This window comes from Rhinatrema bivittatum, chromosome 6 (assembly GCF_901001135.1).
Source record: "Rhinatrema bivittatum chromosome 6, aRhiBiv1.1, whole genome shotgun sequence".
Classification (NCBI taxonomy): domain Eukaryota; kingdom Metazoa; phylum Chordata; class Amphibia; order Gymnophiona; family Rhinatrematidae; genus Rhinatrema; species Rhinatrema bivittatum.
Genome location: NC_042620.1, coordinates 206667453 through 206686384, shown reverse-complemented (window position 1 = coordinate 206686384; position 18932 = coordinate 206667453).

The following is an 18932-nucleotide window of genomic DNA, read 5'->3' as shown; positions in this document are numbered from 1 at the left end:
TCTGGCTAACTGTGATGTGATGTAACAGTCTCTCTCTCTCTCTCTCTCTCTCTCTGGGCATGGTTTTGTGTGTCTGCCACTTGGTGTATCTGCCTCATTATGTGAGTGTGGTGTGACCTGTGGTCTGTCTGTCTGTTGTAAAGTGTATTGCTCTGTGTAAGGTGATGTATCTGTTATCCCTTTGGGTATGGTGTGTGTCTCCTTGGGCCTGTCTGCCTGTGTCTCTCTCTGTCTGGTGCTGATCTGTTTGGTTGTGGTATGTGTGTGTCCGTCTGGTTGTGCGGTATCTGTGTCTCTCTGACTGTGTGTCTGTGTGGATGGATGTGGCTTATCTGTCTATGAATAGGTATGGAAAATCTGTCGCTGTGTTTGGGTGTGGTGTTTCTCTGTCTATCTCTCTGCCTCTGGGTATGCAGTATCTTTGTCTGGATGTGGATGTATGTGTCTCTCTCTAAGTTTGTCTGGGTGTGCCTGTATCTGTCTCTGTGTGAGTGTGGTGTGTCTGGATCTCTCTATCTCTTTCTGGTTTCTCTTCCTTTTTGTGCCTGTCTGTATGTGGTGTGGTATCTGCCTCACTTGTTTTTGTGGGTATCTGTTTGCTCTTTTCAGCAACCTGAAGAGAATCAGAACTGGAATTTTGAGCTTCTGGCTGGCAGTGTGATTACCCGCTATTTGGCAAATGGTTCAACACCTGATTGGTTGATGAGAGACTTTGACACCAGGCCAGGATTCCAGGATGCCATTTTGTATGTGTGTCTGTGTGTGTGTGTGTGTGTCTATAGGGAACACTGTAATGAATTCTTACACTGCCATAGGGCAATTTCTAATATTACATCTCTGTGAAATAAGCCAAGAATACAAGAAACAATCTCAAGACATGAGAAAACAGTTTCTTGAACATGGTTACCCGCCGAATGTGGTCAGGCAGACTTATAAGAGGGGCCTATATGCTAATCGGAATTTGTTTCTAATTAGTCAGCCCCGACAGACTACAGATCAGGCAGTATGTGTTCTCCCCTTTTATGACAGATCAAAGCAAATACAGAGGATTATTTTGGCGCATTGTCATGTTTTACAACTGCATAGCATTTTTCAACTCAGACCATTGTTTGCCCGCACACGAGGTCACAACGTGCGAGACAAATTAATGTCGACAATTTCTAGGTGAATACATGCTGGTCAATATACCTGCGGGCAATGTGTAGAGTGCGAGAATGCAATTTAGATTTTGGTTTTTCATCACCCTTTCTTGAACATCAGATTTGAAGTCAGAACTCATTATGATTACAACACCACCCAAGTGTTATATGCTAACCGTTGTCTGTGCCTTAAACTCTATATTAGGCATACAAAACTGGTTATCAAGACCTCGTTATACAACATAAAAGTGGCATTTGCACTAAAAAAAATTGCAATCTCCCTTAGTCCAGTATTGCCTGGAGCATGCTCATTTGGTGGAAGAGGTTTATTTTTTTTGTGATTCAGCAGGTGGATCCAGTTAGATGGGGCAACATCTCGCTGCAGCTTCAGAAATGGGAACAACAATTTATTTTTAACTGGCGAACGCTTGCCCCAGATGGCTTAAATACAGCTATTGAATGGGAAGCTTTCCTATAGATTTGGACTTTATTTGCAAACTTAGTTTTTTTATTTATTTTTCTCTGATGCATGTTTCAGCATGTTCCTGCACCACAGCTGGCAGTATTTAAGTGCCAGTGCATTACCGCGGGAGCAAGCCTTGTTCCGGTTCCTTTTTGACATAATTAGAGGAAACAATGCTTAGGTAAGCTCTGTCCGAGTAATCTGCCAGTTAGAGACATGCATTTTAAGGTTTTAATATATGTATGTATATAGTTGGTTGAGTCCTGTGGTGACCATTTAATTAATGAAAATGTATTTTGCATTTGTAGATATTATGAGCCAATTGATGAAATGTATTGAATATTCAATGATATATATCTACGATGTAACCCAACTTTGGTGGGTGGGTGACCCAACAAATTGTATGGATGGAAGAGGGATCCATGGCTCAAAATGTTTGCTCACCCCTGATCTACAGGAAGGGGATACTGCACACTAATTCAGATCAGCTTAGGAGATCTGAGATAAAGTGCACCATGGACAAAAAGACTGTTGCCTTAAGAGTAGTCATCCTTCTGTTATTGTTTATGATATTTGCAATCTTGGCCTGGATTTGATTTTTCAAGTTGAATTAAATATATTTTGTTGTTGTTGAGCACCACTACCAGCTATCTGCTGTGTTATTTGGTGCCTTGCACAGCCTATTGAACTCTTCTTCAGTGAGTATTTGCTGGTCATTGATTGAGACCTGGGTGAATGTGAGTGACTCTATTGTGCATCCCCACTACCGTACTAAGGACCCTGGATATCTATACATCTTCCCAGCCAGTGAACCCCAGCATCCCAGGACCTACGGATGCGATATTATGGCAGAGAGAATTAGAGGGCGGGGCCCTTGATAGCATCCTGGGGGTTGTGTGGCCCCTTTATTCAGTTTAGCAAATGAAGAGGGGGGTTACATTAGTGGAGAGAAGGGGATCATTTGCTGAGAGGTATCAGTTCCCTTATTTGTTTTTATGGCTGCTTTCCCCTTTTAACCCCTCCCTTTTTTCACTTTTTCTTCTAGTCTCTTCCCTTCCATATTATCCTGACCAAGCCTGTTTCCTTCACTATCTCCCCATTTTCCTTTCCCCCTTTTCACTCCCTTCCTCCCTTCTCTCCGCATCCTTCCCTCATTCTAACCTTCCTTTTCTTTTTTCTTCCTATTCTCCTTTCCCTTTGTCCTCTTTCCTTATCTTCCCTTTTTCCCTTTTTCCCTTTTTCCCATCTCCCCACTTTTCCCCATCCCCCTTCCTCTGCCTTCTTCCTCTCCCTTTCCCCTTTCTTGTCTCCCACTTTCCTTTTCTTCCCCTTCCTTTGTCATTCTCCTTCCTTATCTCTTGTCTCACTCTCTCCCCCCCCCCCCCTTTTTCATGGTGGTCACAATTTTTATCTTTTTATTTTTATTATTACTATTTTAATTTCATTTTTTATTCATGTGGTGTGTCATTTTATAATGTTATTCATTAAATATATGAATAATGATTAATCACTATGATGTCCATCCTCCTATAAGGTGGACTGTTTACCAACACACTTTCCACAGGAGCATTTCTAGAGTTTCATCAGCGGTTTATACCAGAGATGGTATATAACCAACTTACAATTTTTTTAATGTGTAAAGGATAACTTTAAAAAAAAAAAGCATGTGAATTCATAATATGTTCATAAATGGGCATATATTTTATAATCAGCAAATTTATGAATGTTTGGGTTATAAAATACATGGATCTTTTATAAGAAAACATATATGCACACATTAGCAATTGCACATGTACGAGCATATGTTACATGGAATCATGCATGCACAGTTTTGCTAAACTATTGTAAACACATATGTTATTTCCCATGGTCATGAATTTCCAGTTCTTCTGGGATGGACTTATTCCAAAATGGCTTCCCCTGTATACCAGCCAAACTTTGCCACAAGAGATTTCTACAAATTAGTGTCCCTGGTGATGAAATCCAAACACATGCTGTTCCCTTGCCAGGGGGTCTGGCGACACAATTCCAAGCTGTGAAGGGCCTGGAAGGATCTCCAGGCCATCTTCAATCACTGAGAATATAACCAAAATAGGGTAAATTAATTATATGTGGGGTAGGAGGTGGGGGCTTGGGGGTGGGTTAAGGAGGTAAACTGTGGGGTTAATGAGGGTGAGAGTGGCTAAAGGAAGTGTTGAGGTGATGGTTAGGGTGGGGATAGGGAGGTGGGGTTAAGTGCAAAAGAGATACAAGAGGGTGTTGGGTAGGGATGGTTTGGGGCACAGTTGGGGTAGGGGTGTTGCAGACAATAGGGAGGTATGGACTGGCAATGGGTGGCGATTGATTTTTAGGAGTGTGGGTGTTAGGGAATAAAAGGGGGGGGCAATAAGGAATGAGTGGATTACAAATCCTATGTTTGTTTCTCTGAATAGATTGAGGACCTCGATTTCAGATCCAAGATGGCCGCCACAGGGTGAACACCGAAACGAGCTAGCTCCGCGTTTTTCTTTGACTTTTCTTACCTTGCAAATATTTTCTTGAGAATAATTCTTCTGTCATGCCTCACACCAAACGTAAGGCAAGGGTAAGGGAGGTTTTGGCCTCGATCCCTGAACCATTTCTTCGTCAAACGCGGATCGATGAAACGTTTCCTGGTTTGCAGTTTGAGCCGGTGAGGGGAGCCGCTGGATTTGATGGTATAGAGCGGATGCCACAAGCCTTGGCTGAGGAGATTTCTCTTAGTCCCGGCCTGCCTACAACTCCCTCTCTCTCCTGCAAACCCCCGACACCAGGGGATTTGGGCCAACTGCAGGAAACCGCTCCAAACCTGCTCACAGTAACACCGGAAGAACCCCAGAGAAGCGGCATAGAATCTACGCCAGCTTCGGTGAGCCTGGGAAGTACAGGCTCCAGGGGAGGTGAGCTAGGAGAGGTGCGTGTACAGCGAGATGAGGAAGGCCTTCTGAACAAAAGAGGAGAGGAAGAAGGGATTTGCGTAGTATTAAAACACCCACTGACTGCTCCAGATAAGGTAACATCTGAAGAAATATGGAAAACTTTAATAGTTATGAATAAAGCAATAGTTGATTTAATAAATGCTGTGAAATCGAGTCTTGAGAAATCTAATGGTCTTGAAAAAAGAGTTCAGATAATGGAAACTAAAATTGACGATCGGGATAAAAGAGATCAACAACATAAAAGAAGTGTAGGTGAATCTTATAAAGTCAGACTCATACGCAAACGGAAAATTGGATTTTCTAGAAAATCAGATGCGAAGAAGTAATTTAAGAATTCTTAACTTCCCGAAAACAAAATGGATGCCCTTAAAAGAATTAATCAAAAATTTCTTTATGAACATTTTGGCATATTCAGAAGAAAATCTACCCTCTGTGACGAGGTATTATTATACTCCAGGAAAGAAAGCTGAAGATAGAGAGCTTCGGGAACAAGAATTAAAAGATAAAGATAATTCTCCTGATAATTTGACTGACTTTATAGTAAAATCCTTCAAGGCAAAGATAGAGGAACGTGCAACCGTTTTTCTGTCTTTTCAACATATTATGGACAGAGATGAAGTACTGAGAAGATCTTTTAAAAATCAAGCATTGCTATTTTATGGCTTTCAAGTAAGAGTATTCCCTGATATCACTAGAAGAACTCAAGAAAAAAGGAAAGCTTTTCTGAATTTAAGAAGTGAAGTGATATCTAGAGGAGCCAAATTCGATTTGAAATATCCATGTCGATGTATTTTGGTATACAATAATAATAGGTATATATTTACTGAGTTAGATCAACAACGCTCATACCTGGACTCCCACTCTGGATAGGTAAAGAAGGGTAGACAGTTAAAAAGTAATAATTGCAAATAACCTTGTGACTATACATTATATTTGATGTGTTTAAATTTCCTATTATACCGCTTTAATTCCTAGGATCTCCTCCTTTTGCTTATAATTTAGGAGACAATTACTATCTAGAAGTTGTCTAGAAAGATGAGGAATAATTTCTAAAAAATATTGTTTTCTTATTGTCTTCCTTTTTTTCTTATGTAAAATGTTTCAATTTGTAATTTGAAATAAAATTCAGAAATTAAAAATTAAAAAAAAAAAAGATTGAGGACCTCAGGAAGAAGGCCAAAGAACTACACAACAAAGAAGGGAGTGGCTCATACAGGTGCAGACCTGGGAGGAGGAGCACCAAGGTAGGTTCTTTACATAACCATCAGGGAGAGATAAACAGGTATTTGCTATGTCATGCATACATCCCTGGTCCCACTATTGCTTTGCCACTCTACAGGGCCCTGTCTCAGCTTAATGCCTAAAGCTACCCTCGTGCACACTAGCATAGTGTTTGTCTAACCTTTGGGTTACAGGGAGCCCTATCTTGAAACAGTACATGTTAAACACTCACCAGCCTTGCATTAAAATCTAGGGAATCTGACATCCTACTCCTCTTACACTTACCAACCAAACTGAGTGCCTACCAATCTACAAACAGCCATTCAGTAGTGGCAGCATTCCTGCCCTTGACATCTTGATATCTAAGCCACATCCCAACATAAACCATCCACACGAAAGCCAACCAGTGAGCCCAGGCCTATACCTAGAATCTTCCATATCACAGGTGACCCATCTATGGCCTGACCTTTATAGGGCATGGGTGTCTCATTTCTAGGAGCACTTACCATCACCTTCACCTTTCCCTCTAATGCTATCTTCATTAACTGCTAGTGGATCATGCACATCACACCCTGGAACATATGAGATGTATTGATACCCTGTTATGGCTCTATTTAAAGTTAACATCAGATCTATTTCCTCATCAGAAGTGGAGGAGGAAGAAGAGGGGGTTGCCCCAGCAGTGGCAAACCTGCCATTCTACTCCCCACCCCCTACAGTAGCTCCCAGGCTTGAATAGCCACAGATCCCTCTCCTCTTCCCTATAGGGCCTCCTCCAATTTGTGTCCTTGTATGATGCAGTTTTGCAGATTCCTGCAGACCCTCAGCATCGGCCACCCTTGATGCTGGAGCCCTTGCAACAATGTAAGAGTGAACTTTAAATACCATAGGGTGGGGCTGTGGAGGACATGCAAGATGAATTTTGCAGCCTGTGGGATGATTTCAAGAGGTTGCTTGAAAATTTTCAGCAGCTCGTTGAAGCTAAAGAGTCTGTCACAAATGCTCTTGAACTCTTCAGTATGTGGCTACCACCACATCCACCAGCCCCTTAGGCCTCTCAGGGCCTTGCCTACTGGGATCCCTGATCCTTTCATTTATGTTGTGTAGTTCTATCATTTGAGTTCTCCCTCCTCCCTCATATTTTTCAATGTACATAATTTGATTATTTTTTGATAAATGTTAATATTTATATTTTCATTGCTGTGTGTCCCTTTTTAGTTAGATACATGTGTTAATCCTTTTCCACTCCTAGGTATGTCCCTTTTAGGACACTATCTTGCAAACACTCAGTCAACCACACACTGCCATGGAAGCAGGTATCCATGCAGATCTGTTCATTATTCTCATTCTGTTGTGTTCCACACCCACGGCCATCCGCGGGCGCGTCCCCCTACCTGACCGCGGCAGCGACCCGCCGCAGCAAACACCGGGTGAGAAGCCCCAGTCCAGTGCTGCGGTTCCCGCGCGTTGGCACAGGCCCCCTGGGTTCCCATATGGCTGGGAGCTGTCCCTGCTTCCCCAGAGCGGCAGCTACAGCTTCTCCCCCGCGGCCGGAATCCAAGATGGCCGCTGCCATCTTAGGTGCGAGGCCGCGCCTCCTCACCAGAATTAAAGGGACCTAAGCCCTTTAATTACACTCAGCTGCCTTCAATGATCCAGAGCAGAGGAAGTATATAAGGAGGCTTCCTCTGCTCATTCCTTGACTTGGCAACTTCCGTGGGTAGTCAGGTCTGCTTGCTTCGGTGAGTTCTTGAGCTTTGGAGCCTTGTTCCTGGTTCGTCTTGGTGTTCCTGGTTCCTGACTTCAGATCGGCTAGCGGTGATTCTCTGGTGTGTGACTTCAGACTGGCAAGTGGTGATCCCTTGGTGTGTGACCTCGGACTGGTAAGCGACGACCCTCTGGCACTTGACCTCGGACTTCTTCTGACCATCGTCTCCAAGGGCCCGCCTAAGTCCCAGGGGCGGGTCCCTACAGGCTCCTCCCGGGGGGACCGCGGGCTTCCAGGGGTGAAGCTCCAGTCAGCCCTTGCACCGAACTTCTTGACCTCTCAAAGGTCCACCTAAGTCCCAGCGGTCCAGGTCCCTATGGGCTCCTCCTGGGGGGACCACGGACTTCCAGTGGCGAAGATACACTCCCTTCCTTCGACATCACGACTCTTCATCTGCCTCCACAGTCGCCTCTGTCTCCAGTGCCAAGGGTCAGCTGGTCACGTCTTATGTTCCTGCCTCGCCACCCAATGGGAGAACCTACGGATCTTCCTCCTAAGGTATTCCATCCTCCCATCGGCCCAAGGGTCCACAAGCCTGAGCATAACACATTCCTCCATTCAGGCAATCTTACAGCTGCCTGGATGTACCTTTTTTTTTTTTAAGAAGATATATACAGTGTATTTGTATTTCCTCTGAATGAACTTCTTGCATTTGACACAACACTGCAGAAAGGATTGTCAACATTGACTTCATAGCTTTGGGCTTCCCAAACAATGAGTAGGAATGCCAATTGGAATCATTAAAGCTTCACTAGGAGGGGGAACCTTGAGCCTCAAATGTCAGAAGCCTAAACACATTAGGGATGTGAATTGTTTTTTGACGATTTAAAATATCGTCCGATATATTTTAAATCGTCAAAAATCTTTAGGGCCACAATACAATACCAATTCCCCCGATTTATCGTCAAAAAATCGTAAATCGGGGGAAGGGGGAGGGCAGGAAAACCGGCACACTAAAACCCCCTAAAACCCACCCCCGACCCTTTAAATTAAATCCCCCACCCTCCCGAACCCCCCCCCAAATGCCTTAAATTACCTGGGGGTCCAGTGGCGGTCCGGAATGGCAGCGGTCCGGAACGGCCTCCTGCAATTGAATTGTGTTGTCTTCAGCCGGCGCCATTTTTCAAAATGGCGGCGCAAAATGGCGGCGGCCATAGACCAACACGATTCGACTGCAGGAGGTCGTTCCGGACCCCCGCTGGACTTTTGGCAAGTCTTGTGGGGGTCAGGAGGCCCCCCCAAGCTGGCCAAAAGTCCCTGGGGGTCCAGCGGGGGTCCGGAAAACGATCTCCTGCTGCGAATCGTTTTCCATACGGAAAATGGCGCCGGCAGGAGATCGACTGCAGGAGGTCATTCAGCGGGGGTTCTGGACCGCCCTCCTGCAGTCGAATCGTGTTGGTCTATGGCCGCCGCCATTTTGCGCCGCCATTTTGAAAAATGGCGCCGGCTGAAGACAACACAATTCAATTGCAGGAGGCCGTTCCGGACCGCTGCCGTTCCGGACCGCCGCTGGACCCCCAGGTAATTTAAGGCATTTGGGGGGGGTTCGGGAGGGTGGGGGATTTAATTTAAAGGGTCGGGGGTGGGTTTAGGGGGTTTTAGTGTGCCAGCTCACGATTTTCACGATACTTCAAACACCCAAACGGCAACAATACGATTCCCTCCCCCTCCCAGCCGAAATCGATTGTTAAGACGATCGAGGACACGATTCACATCTCTAAAACACATAACATTAGTATTAGAAATCAGCATGTGGACTATGAGCCAGTATATACAGGCTCTTGTATGGGTTTCCATGTTAACAGAAAACCTTCATGGGGTGGAATAGAGGCCCCTGTAGAGTCAGTGAGTTTGCATTGGATGAATGGGTTGTTGCTGATTTTAAATACTAATGCTGAAAGCACTTGCAGATCACTATCAAGCTTATGACTACCCATAAAGAGAGCAGGATGATAAGTGTGCTGGAGATTCCATAGATACTCTCTCTTCACCTACTTCATAAACTCCTGAAAGGCAGAATCTAACTCAAATAAATAAATATACAAATAGGTAAAAAAACTCTGATTGCCATATCTTCTCAATAGGTGTTACACATCTTTGGCTTTGGACCTAAAGGAAAATCTTGAAGCTGCACCTGAAGAGGAGCTTTTTTTATAGAAAGGCTTGTTTGAAGGGAAGGATCATAGGCTGGAAAGTTTTGAGGATTTTAGGAGCAGTGAAAGGTGCGAGAAAAGATATGAAAGTCTGACTGCATAGGTGATAAGTCCTAAGGTGTTGAGTGGGAACCAAGTGAAGGGATGTGAAAGAAGGGTTGGAGGGGAGGGAAAAGGTAACAGTTATGGGATGAAAGTGATGTAGGGAATAGGTGAGGGCAGAGATGGAGGGGATTAGAGGCAAAAGTTCAGTTATACGAAGACCTTGGGTTAAAAGGGATTTGATAGACACAATGAAAAGGGCTGAAGGGGAGAAGGAAGAAGAGAGCATGGGGTTATTAGAGGGTTGACACTGGAGTAACAATGGTTGAGAGAGTGGCAATTCTGGAGTAGAGGAATTGGTATGGAGGGGATGGTTCCATTCTAGATTGTTAAGGGGATCAGCTGCATAATGGTGAAGGTGAGAGTGGTGCAGTTAATTTGGGGGTGGGATAGCATCCCAGCAGTATCATTAAGGCTCATGTAATATAAAGATAAGCAAACATGGGTTGATCTTGGTGATATGAATGGCACGACCCTCTTTTTCTTATTCAGAGGGACAAATATTTGTATGCATACCTGCTCCCATCACAGGTATATTCAATGAATAGAACAACCTGGTATACTCCCAGACCAGGGGCACACACGAAGTTGCCTTTTCCAATACTGCACTTCTACCAATACATCTATGAGACAACTCTTCTATATTTAACAGTATGGAAGAGGTGTCATATAGAAGAGCTAGTAGAAGCTAAAGACATCTGAAGCAGGCTCTGTTGTTGCAAATTTAACTTAAGTTCTTCAATGTGCCACAACAGATATGAAGGAAATCAAGATTAATATTTCTATTCCTACATAGATGAAGGCCTACATCGATGACAACACGTGTTTGATGTATGAAAAGCAACACTACAATGCTTTTCACTGCTCACACAGTCTATCCTCCCAGGTAATACTCCATTTTCCTTCACATGGCTCCCTGGTTCTATCTGGTATATATTTATTTATTTATTTAAAATAGTTTATTGACCGCACCCTCCAATGTTCAGGGCAGTTTACACATAAAAAAAGGCATAATAAGGTAAAAATAGAATACATTACAAAATATTATTTAAAAAAATAATAATAAAATATTTAAATATCAAACATAAGAAAAATAAGTAAACTATAAAATTTACACAAAGTCTTTGAAAGCTTGTTTAAATAGATGGTTTTTTAAAACTTTCTTAAATTCTTTTTGTTGCATAAAGCTCTCAAGGAAAATGGTATAGAGTTCCATATGATAGGGCCAACGATGGAAAAAGCCTGATCTCAAGTTACTACAAGCCTGGTAGCTTTAGGGAAAGGAACTTGCAAAAGATATTGTTTCTGAGATCTTAGGTTACATGAAGGGATGAAAAATGTAGGATGGCAGAGCCAAGGACTTTTATTCTTACGGATGAGATTATAGAGAGTGGATAAGATTTTATACTGCACATGTTACTCCATTGTATGGGTAACATGTGCAGGCTGAATATGACCAGGGAAATATGTTCATGTAATCTAGTTTTAGTTAAAAGATGTGCTGCTACATTTTTTATTAAATGAAGTGGTCTGATTGATGATTGAGGTAAATCATGGTAGAGGGAATTATAATAATCAAGACCAGTAAGTATCAAAGATTGTAGAACAGTTCTGAAATCTGTTGGGTTGAGTAAAGGTTTAATGTGTTATAAGAAAGAAAACCCATCTTTCAATAGTTCTCTGTCTGCAGGAACCCAGCTTTGTCAAATGTTCTCAATACAAGTCAGATCATATGCTTTTTGTGGACTCTCAGTGCAAAGATCCCACTGTGAGCAATCATGGACTCTGTAAACTGCTACATCTGTGGGGTGAAGACTGCTGTCCTGGTATTTGATATTAAAGAGTGTAATCATGCGTGCGACCTTGACAGAAAGCTCTCGGATGTTATCCTACGGGGTGCAGTTTAGTGCCTCCTCCCCGCTGAGTCTCCCACCAATGAGAAAAGGGCCTGTAACCCACCCAGCAGTTTCTACCAAGCTAGGAAGACGAGGCAAGGGAAAATTAAATACAAAACATGCAAGTCTTTTTTCAGTTAAAGTAAATAAGCAATTTCTTTTGTATAAAACAAACAATTATTCATAGCACTACTACTAGTAAACCTTTTTCTTTAAACATATTCTAAACAATATGACTTTACTTTTTCTTGACTACGTACCTATTTCTGTGAATAAGGAGTCAGATTGCCTAGGCCTTCTTGCTCTGGATCAGCTCAATATAGTTCATCAAATAAGTATCATTAAATAAATTTTAAACTCTTGTAGTGTTTTTATGTTCAGAGTATCTATATGATGTCCATAAGAATTGAGTCTTTGTGGGTCTCTTCTGACTTTCAGATCCTTGGTGGAAGCTTCCTTTCAAGACTCCTATTTTGGATAAGTATATAAAGTAATTCTTGATTAGTCATGTTTTTTAATTATATTTCTTTTGTCTTTTCCTTGTGATTCTTTTGTAAACCCTTCTTTCTTTTTCTTGTCTGTCCTTTCTTTACATGTTGTCTCTCTGTGTTTGTTTTTGTACTTTTTTTTTTAAACTCAGGCCTGTTTTTTTAATATTTGGTGTACACTTATCTGTGGTTCTTGAAGGAAAGGTCATCGGCTGGCCAATACTGTTGTCTCGTTTCTTATTTCTTGGTGTATTATCATTTCTCCTAACCTAATCTCAAAAACTCAAAAAGAGAGTCTATCTCCCTCTCACCAAATATCTTCTGGCAACTAAAATATGTAATATGTTTTCTCAGTGTAAAGTCAACACTGACTTCTTGGGCTGTGTATCTCTAGCTAATAAACAAAATGATAATTGAATAAACTCTAACTTCAGAGAAGGAACAACCTCACTAAACATTTATTCTCACATTTGTCTTCACCTGAAACTTGTAACTTTTCTATCAGGTCAAGCTTTAGTTTCTTGTTTGTTTTCTTTTTCCCAGTTAAAGTGTTTCTTTGTTACAATTTTTTTTTTTATTTGTCAATCCTCTTTCCTTACCTTTATCCTTTGCTGAAATTTTATTTAAGGGCACACTCAAGATGGTTATAGCTCTCAAAGGGATAAGTATTGATTGTCCATGCTGATGGGCTTTTATTTATTTTTAGCAAGTTACTATAAATCAGTTCATGCCCCCATGAACTTATCATGTGTTGGAGCCTTAGAACATAAGAACATGCCATACTGGGTCAGACCAAAGGTCCATCAAGCCCAGCATCCTGTCTCCAACAGGGGCCAATCCAGGCCATAAGAACCTGGCAAGTTCCCAAAAACTAAGTGTATCCCATGTTTCTGTTGCTAGTAATAGCAGTGGCTATTTTCTAAGTCAACTTAATTAATAGCAGGTAATGGACTTCTCCTCCAAGAACTTATCCAATTCTTTTTTAAACCCAGCTACACTAACTGCACTAACCACATCCCCTGGCAACAAATTCCAGAGTTTAATTGTGAATGAGTGAAAAAGAACTTTCTCCAATTAGTTTTAAATGTGCCACATGCTAACTTCATGGAGTGCCCCCTAGTCCTTCTATTATCTGAAAGAGTAAATAACTGATTCACATTTACCCGTTCTAGACCTCTCATGATTTTAAACACCTCTATCATATCCCCCCCTCAACCGTCTCTTTTCCAAGCTGAAAAGTCCTAACCTCTTTAGTCTTTCCTCATAGGGGAGCTGTTCCATCCCCTTTATCATTTTGGTCGCCCTACTCTGTACCTTCTCCATTGCAACTATATCTTTTTTGAGATGCAGCGACCAGAATTGTACACAGTATTCAAGGTGCGGTCTCACCATGGAGCGATACAGAGGCATTATGACATTTTCTGTTTTATTCACCATTCCCTTTCTAATAATTCCCAACATTCTGTTTATTTTTTTGCCTGCCGCAGCACACTGAACCAATGATTTCAATGTGTTATCCACTATGACGCCTAGATCTCTTTCTTGGGTGGTAGCTCCTAATATGGAACCTAACATTGTGTAACTATAACATGAGTTATTTTTCCCTATATGCATCACCTTGCATTTATCCACATTAAATTTCATCTGTAATTTCGATGCCCAGTTTTCCACTCTCACAAGGTCTTCCTGCAATTTATCACAATTTGCTTATGATTTAACTACTCTGAACAATTTTGTATCATCTGCAAATTTGATTACCTCAATCATCGTATTTCTTTCCAGATCATTTATAAATATATTGAAAAGTAAGGGTCCCAATACAGATCCCTGAGGCACTCCACTGTCCACTCCCTTCCACTGAGAAAATTGTCCATGGTGGACGGTAGTATACTCCTATCACTATAGTCTTCCCCAACACAGAAGGGATTTCTACTCATAAAGATTTGATTGTGCATTTAGTCTCATGCAGGATGTTTATCCTGTTGGACTCTATGCCTTCCCAGACATAAAGCGCTACACCGCCTCCTGGGTGCTCCTCTCTGTCATTACAATATGATTTGTACCCCGGTATAGTATTGTCCCATTGGTTATCCTCCTTCCACCATGTCTCTGAGATGCCAATTAAGTCTATGTCATCATTCACTGCTATACATTCTAATTATCCCATCTTACTTCTTAGACTTCTGGCATTAGCATACAAACATTTCAAAGTTTGTTTTTTGTTTGTATTTTCATTCTGATCTTTACTTGATAGGGATAAGTTAGAATTTTTTAGCTCAGGTGAATTTTTAGTTACAGGCACTTGGACTACTTTTCTTATTATTGGAACCTCACTGTCAGGATGCACTAATGTGAACTGTACTGCATCTGGATCTGAGTGATTTGGACCTGTCAAAAGAGGGTTTTAAACCCTGCAAAGATTGCAAGGTAAAAGAATGACAAATGTTCTACAAGAACCAGCATCCAGTATTCACAGTGTTAACAAATTGGAAAAACAGCTGTACTGTTTAGCCTGCCCAGAGAACATCACTACATAACCAGCAGAGGAGGAAGCAAGAGGAATGCTGGGAAATCATGTAAGATAGGAAAGATGGCTGGCTCTGTCTGTGTGTGCGGGGTGGGGATAGCCAGGAGTTAGAGCCAGGAGCTGGGAAGAGAGGAGTGCATCTGGAAGCTCTGCAATCAGTTCTTTTTCTGAAGAATGCATTATCATGAGGGAGAGACATAAGTCTGCACTCTGAGGAAACAGAGAGACTGATAACTGTTCTTACTTCATAGCTGAGCTACATCTAAAATCCTAACAAGGAATAAAAGAGCCAAGAGTTGAGGGACTTCCTTTCTAGAGATATCCAGGCCCAGGAGTACATAGATGGTTCACCCTCCTAAGAGACTTAATTAAGTAATCTAAACTTTGCACAGAGAGTATTTTAGCAGAGGAGGGAGGAGGATTATTTCCTTGCCAAATTCAGTATCTCATCTTAATTGCTTCAGCTTTTCAGCCAAGCATAAAGCCTTTCTGGGAAAGAAAAACTGGTAGACCGTGGACTTTCTGTAAGAGACTGAAACCAGGCCAACTTTCAAACCAAGTAAACCATTTGGGGAAGCTTCCCAGGAGAGAGAGGCCTTTCATATACTGCAGTTCTCTTCTGTTTGGTTTGTCATCTAGCCAGCTCCACCATCAAAAGGGACTTCATTTTCCTGATTATATTTTTTGCACACAAATTTGTGTTTGGGATAGGATGCACCCGTTACAGACTGGTGATATTGGGGTGGATCTGTTCTCCTCTCCTCCCCCCTCCCCCGCCTTTTTGAGTACTCATGATAAAGACAGTTTTTGAAGTTGTGTACTTCACCGCCGTTCTTCCCCACCCCACCCCACACACATACACCATTCTCTATTAATGTTCCCTTTTTGTTTTTTTATTAAACATTTGAGTATGTTGGTTGCCCTAGTTAAGCCATACCATGTTATTTTTGTATTGCTTGATATAAACTAAGAAAACTGCAAGTTTATATTATATTTCACTACTGTACTTTTCCTATTTAATGTTCTGGTTGGATTTGCTGTCTACTTACACAATACTAATAAAAGGATTAATTACTGATTTATTCTGCTGTGATGATTTTATCTGGTCTGTAGTGCTACAAGTGAGAGGTTATTTGGGAAGGGCACAGAATTGTGGTATCAGGGTGAACAGGACCCTGTCTCATCTACCACTCAGGCTATGAACCCAAAGATAAATCATATTAGTAAATATAATTTCTCATGTTCTACTCCCCACCCATGTTTCGAGGTAATTCATAGTCTGGACCAAGGGGGGGGGGGGGATATTTATTTATTTAGAAGCACCTTTCAGACACTTTTACTGGTCACAGTTAGACTAAGTCTGTCTACCACCTCCATGTGTATAGAGCAGTTCTTGGCAGCCTCTCTCAGAAAAACATATCAATATATCTCTTTCCCTCAGAGTAGAAAGCAGCAGCAGCAAATAATGAATGACTTCTACCAAATTGCATACTTCTCCCTTATTTTGGGACTATTATTTCACTCATATCCCTATAATATAATTAGGCAATGATGAGGACATCTACTGCCACCATAAGCTCTTCCACTCTCTCAACATGCAGTTGGTCTGCAACGCCAAGGGTTTTCAGGATACAGTCACAATCCTCTCGCAGTCAGGAATTCATGAACGCTTCCTGGAAGGACACAACACCGGGAGCTGGCTTTCAGGTAGTAATGCATTTACCTCTACCATCACATAGCTACTAACCTCTTCTTTTTGTCTCTCTCAAATCTAGGTGGACTTGAAACATTGACCTAGGAGGACCACTCCAACCTCAACCTGGAAATTACATCTCTGCCCTGTCTTCTCCCCTTCAATGATAGAGGATATCTATTCAAAACCTGACTCCAATTCCCCAAACCCATAGACTGCAGTAGATGTTCACTATAACAGGGCCTACTGGCAGACCAAGGCAGTAATTGAGAGAACCTTTTGCCTACTCTAAATGTGTTTCTGCTGCCTGGAGAGATCTGAGGGATGCCTTCTTTACAAGTCCCTAGATATGTGGGATATTTCTAGCCTTCTGCATGCTTCATAGCCTGGCTAAAACCTGAGGCCTGCATTTTCCAGAGGGACTACAAAATCATCTAGATGAAGAGGAGGATGAGGCGGCACATGACCTGAGTCAAGAGGAATTGCAGAAGATTCATTGCCAGACTCAACAGCAGGCTATACATGAAAGGAAAACTCTTCTGCAAAGACAATTTAGACAGTGAAGGTGCATTTATTTACCTGGATTGCTCAATTTGATGCTGAATAAATTCAAAGATTGCTGTGTTTGTTTGGCTGACCTCTTGTGGGGGAATCTCTGTTACCTTGGTCTTCCCAAGTCTTATGCTTCTCTGCAGCAGGGTTATATTGAAGCTTATGCTAATTTCAAAGGGCACAGGACCTGGGAGCAGTGGCTCATCAAGATAGCTGCTAGCATGGCCTGCAGGGTTCTGAGGCAGCTCCAAGAATGGAACTTAAGCAGTAGTAGGCCTATCCTCCTCTGCCACCTGTGGCCTTGAAGAGGAGGGAGCATCTCTCTCTGGTGGTGGTGGTAAAGGTGGTGGAAGTGATGGTGGTGATGCTGCTGGCTGCCTCACTGCAGGCTGTGGTGGCAGAAGCCGAGACAGTAATGGAGTAACAGGAGGAGCAACCCAGGAGGCAGGTGGCACAAAGGCCTGGGGAGGTGCCATCCAGGGTTATAGTGCTACCATGGTTGGTGTGGGCTGCATCCATGGAGGCAGCATATAGTATACCTCTGGTGGAGGCTACAATTGGCAGGGGGCATCCTATGAAACATCTCCCTGCACACAGCTGTCTGGGCCTCCATCTCTTCCTGAATGGCAGCTCCAGCTGCACAACCTTTATCCTTCAGGCCCTGCAGGTCATGCCTGAGGCCATTGACCTCCTACACCACTTAAGCATTCAGGATTATTACATGTCTCTGCAGTGGAGTGGCCTATATCTCCTCTTCCTTCTGAGAACCAAGGTTCTTCTGAGCTGAGCTGCCTTCCTCCAGTCTTGCTGCACACTGCCAGAGCTCTTGCATGAGTGACTGAGTCAAGGTATGCAGGTTCTCCTCAGTGTCATCTTCTGTGCTAGGAGGCAGCACCCAAGAGTGCTGCTTTCCTGTTGGAGGTCACCAGCTCCGGGATATCACTGCCATCCCTTGGCTGTTCCTCTGCAAAAATGAAGTATGTACATACTACAAGAATACATTTATTTATTTATTTTTATATACCGATGTTTGATTTTACATATCACAACGGTTTACAGGCAACTGAGAGGAGCAGGAAATGAGGTGTTTCCTTTTGTCAAATACAGGGAACGTTTATACCAGCTAAAAGATAACACTTAACTAAGTGTCTCTTGTCACAAAGGTTATATGAACAGTTGAGTAGAGCGGGGAGCCAGGCGTTCCCTTTTGTCTAATACATCAAATGTTTTTAACAGCTTAAAGATAAAAGGGAAACAATGGTCAGGGAGTAATTATTATATGTTACAAGTAGACATATATCATTGAATGGTGGTTGAACAATTCCTTTTGTATGATACAGTGAACATTTATAACCGCTTAAAGATAAAAGATAAAAAGTTAAACAAATGGTCAAGGAGTAATTGTTATATATTACTAGTTAACATATATGACTGCTTGATGGTTAAACAAAGCAATGTATGTATAATATGTTTCAGTTCAGAATACATGGAGTAGGGGTGGGGGTAGGTTAGGGGAATTCTCTTGTTTGTTGCATCGTGATATTTATGGTAGAATGGCAGAAGGCAAATATCAATGTGGTGGATGTAGCAGGAGGGCCAGGGTAGGTGCTTGGGGGGGGGGGGGGGGTGGAATATGGAGATAGAAATTAATGAGTAAATTAACGGTAATATTAATTATAGATGTTTGAGGAGGGGATCCGATTTGGGATTACGTCATGTTATATCTGTAAAGGCTTTTGAAATAGCTAGGTTTTAAGATTTTTCTTGAAGGATTGAGTTGATGGATCTGTTCTTAGTCCAATAGGGAGTTTGTTCCATAGGGTAGGGCCGGCGAGTGATAGCGCTCGTTCCCTTGTTGATAGTCTGTGTGTGGTTTTCGGGGATGATGTTTGTAGGAGTCCGGTGTTTGAGGAGCGACGGTTCCTAGGTGGAGTGTGGAGGTACAGGAGTGTAGTCAGCCAGTTGTGTTTATCG